At 41.1% G+C, this 12,424-nt stretch overlaps 1 protein-coding gene across 3 annotated transcripts in view; it reads right to left on the bottom strand.

Moving 5' to 3' along the window:
- Positions 1–9,279, bottom strand: part of arhgap32b (Rho GTPase activating protein 32b) — a 78,754-nt gene extending 69,475 nt beyond the window's left edge. For 2 of the 3 annotated variants that reach the window (XM_076980561.1, XM_076980562.1), the window contains exon 1: positions 8,770–9,278. The gene's annotated coding sequence lies outside the window, so the exon portion shown is untranslated. Of the gene's footprint in view, positions 1–8,769 lie in introns of all 3 variants that reach the window. The other variant, XM_076980560.1, reaches the window with a different exon arrangement.
- Between the last annotated feature and the right edge of the window lie 3,145 nt (positions 9,280–12,424).

Raw genomic sequence — 12,424 nt, 5'->3', positions numbered from 1 at the left:
CACTAAAAACCGGAAAAGTATACCGATGCATCATTGAATTCTAAAAGAAAGAAAGAAATATTATAAAGCCTACAATGCTCTCAGCATATTAAGTATTGCAAAGTTAGCCAGCAGACTGAGCAGCTTTACTTGTAAACATGAAAACACTGTTATCAATTGTCCATCAGTATGACAGTTCCACTGCCCATTCAAGCTCATATATTTCTGTTCTGCTCATTTTAATTCAAATCTCTCTGTATAGCACATATATATTCAACACATCACAAAACAAGTCATACATACAGAAAACCTGAGCCCCAGACCCTAATGAGTAAGCCAAGGTGACAGTAGCAAGGAATAATTCACTGAGAGCAAGAGGAAGAAAACATGAAAGGGACCAGATGCAGAACCCATCATCATCTTGTTGACACGGCATAGGAAACTAATAACACGTACCAAATAACCTGCTTTTTGCTTCAGGTTGCCATAAATAGGCTACGCATTAGGAAACTAACAAACATTTTGTACACAGGTTACACTGTGAGAACCAATTACAACTAGAAATGAAATAGGTCTATTCGGAGTGAGAGAAGGAAACAACTACAGCCGAGGTCACGCTAAAAATTTGCAGTTCACATTGCTCTGCAAAATAAGAAGGGAATAAACAGGGCTAGAAAACTGGTCATGCAAATGGTCATCCATTTTGGTGCAGCAAGCAGATTGGCTAGTATAGTCTGTACAAAAGCATGAGCAAGTTTGGCAGAAATCACATCCATGTTCAATGCAGGAGGCCCCGTATGCATATGCTGCATGTCAGTGCGGCATTCTTTAGCCTCCGTGGGGTATGGGAGGAGAGGCCCCACCAGAGCACCTCTGTTAACATCACAACACCAGACACAGTGCCTCACCTGGGCTTGTGAGGTTGCAAAGTGGACCCTAGAGGACTGGCAACATGTGGCGTGGTCCAGTGCGTCACAGTAACAAGTGTTTCAGTTGTTGTTGATGAGGCGAGTTAAAACAGACCCCTTGAAGCTATAGACTCCAGTTGTCAACAAGGCACTGTGCATGCTGGTAGTGGTTTCATACTGGAGCGGGGAATGTTCTCTTGGCATGGGTTGGGTCCACATGAACACATCATTGACTGGAGCCTGTTATAGTTCATTGCTTATTGACAATGTGCAGTACCCCCACAATGATGTGATTTTCGAACAGGAAAATACAATATGTCATCGGGCCCAGTTCTGAACTAAGTCCAGAACTGGTTCAAGGAGCACCCTGGAGAGTTCTGACAAATGCCTTCACCTGCATATTCACCCAACATGAGCCCAATTGTGCATTTATGGGATATGGTAGAGAGGTCCACTTGCACCAGACATCCTGCACCCAAAAATACCACAAAGCTGTGGGTGGCTATCCACATGACATGGCTCAACATCACAACCGACGTCTTCCACACCAAGTGAGTGTATTTGCCCAGGGTGTCTGCAGCATAAAATCGCTCATCACTGCAAATAGCATCGAAATTAATATTATTTTGCTTGTGAAATTTCGCTGACGAAGGGCCAGTGTAACTGTAGCTTAAATCAGGAAAAAAAGCAGTCATGATGAGGCATTTACTAAAGTGCTCACCATCTCACATTTCATACATATTATAGTTAGTTAACATACTGAACATCAATCTTAGTAATATACCTTATTTCAGGTTTAAAGGCAAATGTTTTTTACACAATATGCAGTATCAAGGAAAGACTGTCCAAAAGTTCTGGTTAATTGTCAAAGTAATATAGCAGGAGGGGAGAGAATCAAACAAATTTCCTGATGTTATGCAATACAATTATATAAACCAAAACCTCAATTGACCCAATCCTTTCTAAAAATGTTTTGTGCAGATTTCAGGTATTTATACAGACTCACTCACTCAGATTCACACATACCAAGCTGCCAGCTGAATCCTGAATGAAAACTCTAATTGTCCGTGTTTTCTCATTATGCCTCCATTATAGGAATTCCCTGGCTATTTTCAAACAGCTTTGCTCAATGCAGGAATTGTTTGAGAGCAAAGAATCCAACAGGGAATTCCAGACAACTCTGCATGCCAATGTGTGGTAGAGGCCAATGGAAATGCTTTTCATGCTCAGCACGATTCAGTCTATCAGTTCATGTGTGGGTTTGAGGGAGGACTCTCCTGTAATTAATGGTCATGCAGACTGCAATGACAAAGCCCTCACTACTGCACAAAGCATCCCCAGCATTCAAAGCTCAGGGTTAGAGGTCACTCCAAGCTTTGTGTGTGGCACCAATTGCTGAAAAGACAATGAACCTTCTCATACGACCATAAACTTTAAACAGTTGAGAACATGATTTTAATGTTAGATTGGTTTGGCAAATATAATAAAACACAAAGCAGTGGCGTTTTTGAGCCACAGAGTTTGGGTATCTCAGCTTTATATTTTTATATAATGTTTTATTTTATGTCTTAAAAACCAAAAGCTTTCTGAAAAATAACATATTGATCATCTCTAGATGGATTTATCATTGACTCCATTAGTACAAAAAAACTACCTTAAGCCTTGCTCCAAGCAAAAATAAAACACATAACTGGTACCAAAGTGTTAAAGAACAAAACAGGTGCACACTATGCTGTTCTCACCAGGACAAGAACAAAATAATGTGAAAGTCCAATATATCCAACATGGCAGAACCACACAGATAATATAACTGCTGACGTGACATATCCCTGGGAGGGAAGCAGAGCACAGAGGAAAAACCTGCACGCAGCGTGCAAGCATTTTGCAGCTCAAGGTGAGCAGGCCTCGGTTACACAGCACTCGTCTGGGAGGCCCTCTTCCCTTGCTTTCTCAGCTTACTTGGTGAGGCTGCAATGCGACGAGTTGACTGGAACACCCATCAATAAATCAGCCCTGCCCAAATCGCCTCAGGGCTCACACACTCGTCAGCTTTTCAAAAAGCAATCCCCACAGCCCACGTATTGCATCCCTGGTCACTGCCGAGCAAAAGAAACCATCAAATATACCATATTTGAGCCAGGAGCCACGCACATCCCTCAGAGACTCTCATAATTAAGCAACATGCCTCAAGGTTCCACTCATTCAATGACACTTTCTCTTCCATTACATTATAACTTTGACTCAAAAAAATGGTGTTATGCAAGAAATTCAAGAAAGAGAGAATCTCGATTCAGAGCTAAATTATCAAATTGTCCGTTCGCTTACACAACTGATATGTCCTTCTAAAACATAGAATGTCCATTAACTGAATAAAACTACAATGCATGGCAAGCAAAATGGAAATGTGTGAGAGTTTTCAGCCGCACTATACACTATGTTATATTAGTAATCATCGTCTGTGACTGACGGAAAACAAACCATGATAGACACTGGCAATACTACTCAATTTGTTTCACTTGAAGCAAGTCAGACTGTGCCTTAATTCATGATATGCCAAGGGAAATTTAGAACAGAAACCAAGGGTATAAATGCTGGTTTGATCTCAGTTGACACACATTCTTGATGGGCTCAAAATGATCGTTTGTTAAAGCCACAAGTCTGTTTTTCAATACAAATTCTTAACAGTTACAACTAGGCCAAATATTTTAGATTTTTGTACAGTTCACAGTGTAGTGCTATGACCTAAAGGCATTCCACATGCACACAACAAAATATGCAAATAGGCTAGACACTGAAATAACTCTAAACATTTGGAAAGCAGACATCTGCAGTTACACAAATGTAAGGCTACCCTGTAACTATATTTTTTTCTTCTTTAGGGTAAAGCAACACTTTCCATAAGCTTATTAGTACAACCTACCTATAGTAGGACTGTTTCTAAAACAGAACAATGTGATTTTTTGTTTTATTGTTTTACATCCTCTAAATTTGGGAAATTATTAAATACTAGGCTAATACATTAATATATGCAAGGCACATATTAATTATTTTTTTAATTTAAAAAAATAATTAAATTGTTTTTTTTATATGAATTACCTAAAAACAGAGGTACTAGGCTACACATTATATACAATTTAAAGAGCATGATTGGATTACCAAAAAGCTCTAACCTAAAATTATATTATTTGTATTGATGTACCTACTTGCATGTCATTTCAGTAGAAACACCTTTGTTCTACCTACCCTCACTACCACCATTTAGACGCCTATTGTATAGGCAGATTATTAAGTAAACAAATAGACTGTAGCTCATCAGCCAGCATATAGAGTTCATCAGTCACCCTTTACTGGTGGTCAGTTTCTAACCTCAGGGCCACTGCTGAACGATTATTATTATTGAAGTCATGGACCATTTTCAACGCAGTACAAACACTGCTGGCATGGGTGTGAAAGATGAGCTGATTCAAGTGTAAAAATCACGAACGGGGTTGTTTTGGTTTTTACACATCTCAGTGTTACCGTTGAGCTGAGAGTGATCCACCACCCCAAAATACTAATAGTGGTGGTACTGTCATTAATCACCACTAATGCAAGATTAGAGGAAACCCAACACAAACTGTCCATTGCAACAAATGGGCCATACAAGTTGTTTCTAATAATCTAATTGTTATAATAAACTGACTGGTAGTTAAAAATATCAGTTTGTTGTTAGTAGGGTTGCAACGGTATGAGATTTTCACGGTATGATAACCGTCTCAGAAAATACCGCGGTATCACGGTTATCACGGTATCACAGTTAGTTTGTATATTATTAAAATATACACCGACCCTTAAAGAAATTACAACAAGTTATTTTTGTTCAATTAACTATTTATTGTAGAAACCTGGAACTATTGTATACAAAATGTGTCCTTTAAAAAAATAAGCTGTACACATGTTTATATAAATACTGCAAAATTAGAGAAACCTAAATCATGGATTTCAGTACAATTATTTAAGTTTAAATTATTTAATATCTGATAAACTCAGCCTGGGTCAGTGTCTGATCAACAACTGTTGTAAACGTCCGTTGTACTGCCAAGTTAGAATATAACCAGATACTGCAGGAAGAGAGGATTTATTTCTGACATCATCACAATAGAGATGTCTATTTTAAGGTTTTCACACCGAGTCTGGTTTTAACATATCAAAAACAGGTACGTTAGAATTTGAACGCATGTAAATTAATAGCGTCTTTCACATCCAGTGAAAGCAAGGACCATAAAAAGCTAGGTTTATACTTTCACTAGTGACCGTAGCACGCGACTCCGCAGTTCTTTTGTCTTACGTTAACAAATACGAGCCTCTTTTAATTCCAGGACGAAACATGAGAGAACGTGAAGACGTTAAGATTGGGCGTTTTGGAAATAAACAACCATTAAATAATGTGATGAAAAAGCGAATTATTTCGAGTATATGTATAAATATTTAACTTAATTAAGTTTAAGGTGCTGGGAAATATTGAAACGGACCTTTAAAGTGACGTGACGTACAAGTGTTTTAATTCCACCTTTTAAACGTGTATGAATCCTGCAAACATGACTTTGTTCATTAGTTACAAAATTCGAGAGGTGCACGACCTCGCGAATCGACAGCGCGCGAGACCCTCGCGCACGGGCGGAGCCACCGCGATTACGTCATTTTCGCCACTGATTTTAGTTTAGCTTTTTTTTTGTTAAAAAATGTGTTAAGTCTGATGCACTTTCTGCCATTCTCACTGCTGTGTGCTGAGTAGCTGAACCGGAGCGTAGTTGCGCATGCGCGGGTCAGTTTCTCCGCTGGCTTGCTTTTTACCGGTAATAAGCAAACGCACACGGTATGATAACCGTGCATTTTAATACCGTGGTATACCGTGAAACCGGTTACCGCTGCAACCCTAGTTGTTAGCAATATATGTCTCATAACAAGTCAAATAAATAGCCATACCACAGTGTAGATATAGTCAAAATTGCTGTGAAGTACACAAGTTTTCATACATGTCATTTATCTGCTGTGCAAGCAGTGATGTACATCCATCCATCCATGTGTAAAGGTAAAAATTAACAAACTGAATATATGGATTATACATCTGTGGGTTGTGTGACAAAATATGCATTAAGGCCTGATGTACACACTTTTTAATCATCATTTAATCATCAAATCATTTTTAATAATTTCAGATGTTCCAGATGTGTTCTGAAAGGGTTCTGATGAGTCACAGCATTGACATGGTCCAACATGACCAATCAGTTTAATCTTTAACCATGTCACTGCAATAACTGCAGTATACTGCTTCTGTCCACATCCTGCCTTAACACTATTCTGGAAAAAAGCATAAGCTTTACTCATTTGAATGTTGCCTAGTAACTTATTTTAACCATTGTGAGCCCTTATGTATATACACAAAACAGGTTTAAAAAATAAACATGTTGGTAAGACAACAAGCATTTCACCAATTTAAAAAGTTGATCAAGTAGCCTATATAAAGCACATCTGTCACATATTACTAATCAAAACAATGCACTTATCACTTAGCTATATCATTAGCTATCTAAGATTTTATGTGGAGAAAACTTAGTATCTTATATATACACCATTTTACCAGTTAATTTGATATTATCCTTTTTTGGTCAGTGCTTTGTACTTGGCTTGTTCTCTATACAATTATGTCATGTTTGCGGTGGCCTTTTCCACAGAGTCAGGAGGGACCCTCACTCAGGAGGATAAATGTGCGCCCTGGCAGCATTGCCAAGCAGCAATGGCTTGCCACCTGGAAGCCCTGAACGTGAGACTGGGTATGTTTGCTTTCCTCTGCTCTCACTACATATGGTGTGGGGAAGTAATCGGGAGCATAATGATGGTGAAAGGTCCAGTCCTGCTGTAGAGGGATGGTGTGAAGCCCAGTGAGAACCCTGATGAGGGGTCTAGAAGTGAGGACATACCGCAAACCATCTTCTTCCATTTTTGCAGACATGGGGAATTTATTTAATTATGTTTCCTTATTGTATTCCTAAAATTGTAAAGCGCCTTGGGTATTCTGAAAGGTACTATATAAATTGAACATTCATTCATTCATTCCTTCATTCCTCTTGTAAAGTTTCCACTTGCAATTCAGTGAAAAAGTACATAACCACATCTGTCTCGGACACACACACACACACACACACACACACACACACACACACACACACACACGACACTTAATTAGGTCTTGTACACTTTTATCAGTTCTCGGCTGCTTCTGTTCACATTTGGTGTCCTAAGTGGGATGGTATGGTGAGGCCATCAGGACCATACTCATGGCCAGAGGAACCTCCCCTGCTGTGAGGGAATGGTGTAAAGTGTGGACCTCCTTGTGAAGGGCCTGGGTGTTAACATGGGTGAGGGGTGGACGCACAAGGACTATGTGAAGCATATGGATGTACTGCCCCAAAGGATAAGGCACGGTCACAGAGACCATTACCCCCTGTAGGAGAGGGCAGTGTGGCACAGACCACTCAAGAGGATAAATGCTTGTTCTGGTTGCCATGCCAAGGAGCTGGCGCTTTGGTCTGGTAATCAAAGAGCACGATTGCCAAATGAAAAACCCAGACTTGGGGCCAGGTTGTGTGTGTGTGTGTGTGTGTGTGTGTGTGTGTGTGTGTGTGTGTGTGTGTGTAAGTGTATGAGGAACTACAGATCAAACATGAATTAAAAGCAAAGCTAGTAATACATGTCCTTAGGTCAAAATCTGCTCACAAATGTGACACAATGTACAGAGGTTACTGCACTCCAATACAGTCACCCAACTAAAGACATAACAGTCTATATTTATACTTTAAGGGTGCAAACATGCTGTACTGCTTAGTCTAAATGTAAAGCAGGTTATTCTTACAGAATGCTGAAGTAAAACATGGATACCTCAAACCTCACTAACACAAAAAATTGTAAGACCAGTAAAACATTTGCTCTTGATTTACAGAAAAATCTACTAAGGATCACAAGAAGTGTAACATGATAGCATGAAAGAACTAACCTATGCTCTTGTATAGCAAACATTGTAAAATCCACAGTGGATTCTGTGCAATCAATTAAATCTGATGTGAAATCACATTGCCAGTGCAGACTTAGCAATAAGCAGGAACAATTCTGTTCTTCCAATTAAGTGCAACTCAAAAAGGCATTACAAAGGTGATCGTACAAAAACAGGTCTACCAAGCCTATGTTGTTGTGGAGAAAACCACCTGGGAGAACATGAATGTTTACATCACACTGTCAGTTTAGTTGTTCTCTGTAAAAATGAGCCCATATGAAACTTCAGTGCGAAGAAAGACAAAATGAAGACCATAGTGGTGGGTGGAGGGACTACAACACTGGCTCAAACCCTCATTGCAACAGAAGCAAAATAGTTGAAAATGTGCAACATGTATTTTTGTCAATGACACATTTTGGAGTAAGGTCATTTTACCTGTGAAGAAGGGAATCTCTGGTTATAACCTCTGGGGGGAAAAAAGCCCCAACTCACAAGAAACACTAACGTTACACCCACAGAGACTGGAGAGTGTGGTTATAATTGAATAAATGCAGATAACCTAGCTATGCAGTGAAGTCAACTGGACGAACTTTCCCCTCGACTCGGTTCTGCTGGACAGACTGGTTCGTTAACAGCCAGCTGGGTCGTAGTTGAAGCAGGCTGGCTGGATTATTATCCAACCCCCCTGTCTTCAGACAGCTGGGTGAACTACACGAGCACCACCGTCCCTGAATGAACGCATGTCGTTACGTCCTAGCTCGTTGAAATAGTTATATGATTTTTTTTAACAGGCGGGCAAATATTTCTGCAGAAAAACGAGTGGAGGCGGCGAGTATCCAGTAATGTCGTTACCTGTGACGGATCAGTCGTGGGTCTGGATGTCAGTGTCGCCTCACCAGACCTCCCCGTGGTCGGCCACCACAGACGCCGCGGAAACCCAGCTGAGAAACCCGCTGCCCCGCACTCTCATATCTCACCCAAGATCATTTAACACCGCCGAATAGTCGAAAACCAAAAAAATGGTTTCTAGTGGAGAAGTATCACATGTTACGAAACGTTGTCAGCGAAAAAAAAAACGCCTCAGAAAATATCCGCGTAGAAATGGTCGGTTGGTGGCCAGCACGTACGGCTAGCGCACACAGGCTAGCTGTGAGGTTGGCTACCAACAACCAGCTGTTTATGAAGCGGTTCTGTAGTCTCCAGATATATATGTATTCTACGTTTTAAAAATGACCGTGTATAGCTTTAGAAATTAGCGGAATGTAGTTTTCCTGTCATTAAAAAACTATTCAAAATGGTCCTGGGAACACACTCCACAGAGCAGCCGCTTACCGCCACTCACAGCGGAGACTTTCGCTCAACATTCGAAATCGTGACCGCGCAGAGGTGGCCGCTGCGCGCCGCCGACGTGACGCGCACGAGCAGCGCGTTTCGCAAGGCCCCGTGTCCGAGCGCTTGTCGGGGGGACGCTATTTTTAGCGCGCCCGCGTTACCTAAGCAAGTCTAACGTGAGACACTTTATGTACGTGGAATTTTGGGGTGCTTATTTTAGTCTTACCTACCAGCTGTAACATCTATGTTGTTTGTCTACAAACAAATCCCTGTCGGTTGGTATCTTGATGTAGGCCTGTTTCAAACTGTGAGAATAAATACTTTGTGTGAACTGTGCTCACCGCGAAATGTAGCATAAAGGTTTCACATTTAAAACCACCCTCAGGTGTTTATCCGCCGAGCTCTCAAATGTTACCAAATTTGGGTTCAACGTTTTAGCTACCAGCCAGTGAAGTAGAAATATCTCATAACATGTCATCTCTATTAAATTATCATATTAGCATCGTCTATTAAACAATCGATTGAGCTTGTTATTTATCATGAAAAGCTTTGTAAGAGGAGTCACTGTATTATTTTTTTCATGTTTGTTTGATTAGATTTTTATTCATGGTTTTTTTTTCTTTGTGTGTCATTAGAAAAGTTCGAAAAATAAAATTATAATCAAGTTGCTTTTTTAAGTTATTTTTGGGGTAACGTGTGGCAGCTCAGAGGTAGGGAAGAGGCAAGGGAAGGTTAAGAGAATCTTTATTCTTCATCACAACTCGACTAGAGCGAACTCGAAAAATAAAACTAAAAATGCAGCAAGCAAGGAAGCGCTTCAGGCACATGTTCACAGCTCTTCAGCTCAGGGCGACTGGCAGCACAGACGCCAGGTACCTGTGGATTTAAATAATAGGGAGAACAAGAGAGGGCAAACAAGGAAAATTAGGTCAGGGTCCAGAACCTGGGAAGCCGATGCCCATCGGTGTTCTTCCTGACACAATCAGTGAACCTTCCTCTTGTAGGTAGCAATGGCTGAGAATAGCCACCACTGTGTCTCCTCTCATATTTGCTCACTCCGTGGCACCACATTGGTCTGAGGTCGGGGAGTTCCATGAATACAGCAGCAACTGGTACCCCAACATGTACTTGAAGGGGGTGAGCCCCATCCCTTCTTCTGGTTAGCTCTCACCACCTGCCATTGACCTGGGGATGGTATCTGGATGTTATCTAGAGTTTGGAGATCGAAAAAAGGGTGACACAAACTGCAGAAAGATGATGAGTAAGGTGTCCAAGCCAAGCAGACTGGTTGCATGCCTCAAGAGGTACATAAGAAAAGCTGAATGAAGCCTCATGGCTTTTACTCTCAGTGAAAGTATATGGGAAAAGTATACTAAATTCATTGCAGCTAAGAGTAGGCATATGCCTCGTGATCAGGGTCCAGAAAGGTGGGAAAAAACCAGTGGACCCAAGAACTAGCTACTGGTGAATAAAACAATCACTTAAGACTATAAGACCAAACAGACCAACATGTGCACCACCTGAACTGACTTGATCATTCAGTGCCCCACACATGGAGCCTAGAATGCTACAAGCTTCATAACAGCACTGTCAGAGCCTTCAGTAAGAACTTCATGGGGCTATGGAAGATGACCCTGGAGTCCAACATCAGGCCAATAGCAGAAGTCACCATCAAGGACAGGATTTACCAAGGAGAAGCCCTAATCACACTGCTATTCAGCATAGCTTCCCCACAGGGAAATTATCACCAAGTGTGTATACTGATAACAGCTACTGAATGGAGCATCAAATGCCTCCTCTACACGGATGACTTCAAGCTGCATGCTAGAAGTTAACAAAATATGGACTCAGTAATCCATATCACCAGGATATACAGCAATGACATTGACATGTCATTTGGAATGTGAGGCCTGATTGTTACAAGGAGAGAGAAGGTGGCTAGAACAAAGGGTATTATTCTACCAGAAGATAACATGATACATACTGAGGGCAGCTACGACTGTCTTGAAACCATATAGGCAAATGGAAATCATGAAGAGGCTACAGGGAATGTAGCTGCTACCTACAAAGAGTGAGGTAAGTCTCGATGAGAAGAACAAGATCTGGGCTACCAACACCTGTGCTCTATCAGTCTTTAGATAAGCTGGCCAAAGAAGGAGTCAGAAGCAATCAAGACAGGTAAACATCTCACAATGCACCAAGGTTCATCCCAAAGCCAGTTCTCTGAGACTGTACACTAAGCAGAAGGAGGGGAACAGTGAGCATCAGAACTACTATCCAGGATGAAACTTCCAAGATCCAGGAGTATGACAAGATCAGGCCACAAGTGATCATGGCAACGCAGGAACATCAGGATGCAAGATGCTAGCACGCAAAGCAAACATGGGACACCATAACCAAGTGGCTGGCAAAGTATACAGAAACATCTGTGTTTATATATGGGCTTGATGTTCCAAGGTCAATGTGGAATACACTCCCGAAGGTGGTCGAGGATGAATGAGCAAAGATCCTGTGGGATTTCCAGATACAGACTGACATGGCTAACAAACTGGACATAGTAGTAATGGACAAACAGCTGAAGAGGGTCATAGCGATAGATGAAGCAATTCCAACCGTCAGCAACAAGGAACACACAAAACAAAAAGCCTGAGAAACACCAAGGGCTGAGAGAAGAGCTTCCTAAACTGGGAGAATGACTCTAGCAGATCCCAGGAACAACATCCAAGATCTCTGATATATGAACTGTATACATTTGCCATCAAAATATCATCAGCTCTCGATAAACTTCTCGACAAACAGTTCTGGGTAGGTGCGGTGTCAGAATAGGTTCCTCTGTGGAATTTATCACAGACAGATAGTAGTGGTGGCTGACAAGATACAGGAAACAGCTGTAGTAATAGACGTGGCAATCCCAAATGATAGAAAAATTCAAAGGAAGGAAAAAGAGAAGTTGGAAAAATACCAGACTCTGAAAGAAGAAGCAGAGAGAATGTGAAAGGTTTACACCAAGGTTGTCCCTGTGCTCGTAGGGGGTATGTGACCACTAAGTGTCTCCAACAAATTTCAGGAATGATGATCTAGGCCTGTGGTAGAAGGCCCATGGTTAAGGAAAAAGATATGATCACCCACTGGAAGGATGGTTATATACTGTATGCCTTTTGACTCTAGCTCTGGA

The sequence above is a fragment of the Brachyhypopomus gauderio genome, chromosome 18, assembly GCF_052324685.1.
Source record: "Brachyhypopomus gauderio isolate BG-103 chromosome 18, BGAUD_0.2, whole genome shotgun sequence".
Taxonomy (NCBI): domain Eukaryota; kingdom Metazoa; phylum Chordata; class Actinopteri; order Gymnotiformes; family Hypopomidae; genus Brachyhypopomus; species Brachyhypopomus gauderio.
This window is presented reverse-complemented; position numbering and strand designations above follow the sequence as displayed.